This window comes from Callospermophilus lateralis, unplaced genomic scaffold, assembly GCF_048772815.1.
Source record: "Callospermophilus lateralis isolate mCalLat2 unplaced genomic scaffold, mCalLat2.hap1 Scaffold_98, whole genome shotgun sequence".
Lineage (NCBI taxonomy): Eukaryota > Metazoa > Chordata > Mammalia > Rodentia > Sciuridae > Callospermophilus > Callospermophilus lateralis.
Window position 1 is genome coordinate 3,464,072 of NW_027517992.1, and position 2,592 is coordinate 3,466,663.

The 2,592-nt window shown below is 38.6% G+C and overlaps 1 pseudogene; it reads right to left on the minus strand.

The window, feature by feature from the left end:
• Positions 1–266: 266 nt before the first annotated feature.
• LOC143386176 (succinate dehydrogenase [ubiquinone] cytochrome b small subunit, mitochondrial pseudogene) lies at positions 267–793 on the minus strand (annotated as a pseudogene).
• Between the last annotated feature and the right edge of the window lie 1,799 nt (positions 794–2,592).

Sequence of the window (2,592 nt, forward strand, 5' to 3'; positions counted from 1 at the left end):
GATTCTTCTGGGCCTCTTATTTTTCCAGATGAGTTTCATGACTGCTCTTTCTATTTCTATTTTAATAGGAATTGCATTAAATCTGTATAGTGCTTTTGGTAGTATGACCATTTTGACAATATTAATTCTGCCTATCCAAGAACATGAGAGATCTTTTCATTTTTTAAGGTCTTCTTCAATTTCTTTCTTTGGTGTTCTATAGTTTTCATTACAGAGGTCTTTCATTAGATTGATTCCCAAGTAGTGTAGACAAGTAGTGAATGGGATCATTTTCCCAATTTCTCTCTCAGCTGATTCGTCATTGGTGGCATAGAGTCAGTTCTCATGGTTTTGAGTAAGAAAGGTCTGAGCTTCCATGACATGATGACAGCTTTGCAGAGCCATCATGGTAGTAGAAATAACAAAGCCCAGCAAAGATTAAAGCTGAGAGGGCCAAGATTTCTGCCTGTGGTTCAGCCCCGTGAATCTAGTCAGTACCAGCCTGTCCAGAGCCACAGGGACTTTGGAGAGTAAGGAAGAAAGCCAGGGTGCAGTCCATCACAGAGCAAGTATTCGAACATGCAGCTGAAGGAAGGTCCAGGAGCAAAACATTAACAGCTCTTTTACTAGTCCAGTGAGGACATGCCGCCTTGGAACCAGAATGGCGACTTGGTGGCAGGTAAATGTGCTGGGCTCCACACCATCCTGGGAACAGTCTGTCTTGGAACAAAGCTGTGACATGAGCAGGTCTGATTGTTGGGATTTGGAGAAGTGTGGCACCACAGAGGACACTCAGCCTCCAGAGAACTGCCATCATGCATTTGAGGGCTCGAGATCATCCACCAATCTGGCCAGACTTGTGACCCAGAACTTAAAACACAAAGCCTTCTGTTATCATTCTGAAGATGGATCCAGCTCTTTCTTTTGAAGTTGCATTTACCAGCTCTGCAGTTTTGGGGTCATTTCTTCCATATAATTTATGAAAAGCTGAATTAGAACAAAAATGTTTGCCAACAACTCTGAGAGCTTTTTAGTCCATAAAGCAAATTTATAGATCCTGTATTTGGATCCTCACGCACACTTTAAGGGATGGTTGTATTTCCCAGTTTATAATGTGAATACTGAGGCTCAACGTGGTAATAACTTACGTAAGATCATGTAATCAATACTGAGTCCAAGTATTTTTTATATAATATGAGATGCCTTATTTCTATGCATATAGTTCAATAAAAGTTCTAGATGAGCATGAAATTTATCATACACGTTGGGAAATGCTTGCATGAAAGGAAGTGGTATTAATAATCATGTCAGAACTGCGGAGGTTAACTGTGTCCACCTTGGGCAAACAGGAACATCTTGATAAAATTCAAGTTTCATGAGACTGGATGGACAATATGAAATCCCCTTATCAGTCTCTTTTTTAGACTATGCTTGACAGAAAAAAAAAATAGTAGTCTTAAACTGAAGCCTAAAGACAGACAGAGGACGTAAATAGAAAAAAAGCACATTGACTCTTTGGCACAAGGCAAGAGAGTACAAAATAATTTTTGATTTTTAAATTGCATTCCATCCGCTTGTATAGGTGCATTGTCATTTACTCCTCTTGAGTCAGATTCCCTGTGATATAATTTGGATAAACTCTGAAAATGCCTACAAAAGGGAAAGAACCATTTTATGCAACAAGATGACTAAAAAACATTGAAATATTATAAAAATTTACTAAACAGAATTTTCAAAGCAGCCTGGGGGCTGTTTAAAGAGTGCATGGATTTCTGGAGAACCTAACGTGATCTTTAAAGAGGTTCTGTCCCCTGTATTCAGTGATAACTGGCCAAAGAGGATATAAAATTTATAACATCACAACAAAATTCATGTGGCTAAAGGAAGAACTTCTTTAGAATTATTTTCAAAGAGGGGAACAGCCATGAGTTGGAGTGGGATTTCAATTGCCTATGGATGCTTGGGAAGGGTCTCTCTCCCTCTTCTCAATCATCTTCCCTGCTTCCTTCCTTCACATAATTGTCCATTTCTTTCTTTCTTCTTCCCTTCCCTTTACTCTTTCCTTCTTTCTCATTTTCTGCCTGCCTTTATTGACATTTTTTAAATATTTTTTTTAAATGTTGATGGACTTTTATTTTATTCATTTATTTATATGTGGTGCTGAGACTCGAACCCAGGGCTTCACACATGCTAGGTAAGTGCTCTACCACTGAGCCACAACTCCAACCCCTTTATTGACATTTGTTTTTTCTTTTTGTCCTAAACCCTAGCACTATGCTTTGTACTTTCTAGAATTCTAACTACACTAAGGAATGAGTCTTCCTTTTTTAAGGAAGTTCAAGTTTTTATCCTGTTCTTTAGGAAGATGGGTGGGACTACCTTGGTCAGCACCTCTTTTCTCAAATGGATATTAGGAACAGCCATTATGTGTTATCTGACAATGACTTTGCACCTCATCAAGGGAGAACTAGGCAAATACAACCTATCATTACGTCTTGGCTATTGGACACTTTTTAGTTGTCGTAAAAAGAAAACATAAATCACTTCAATTAGAGCAATCTAAGACACTGCTAGGTTCTTGGACTGGGGAGGGAAGAGTATGTTTCTAAATTT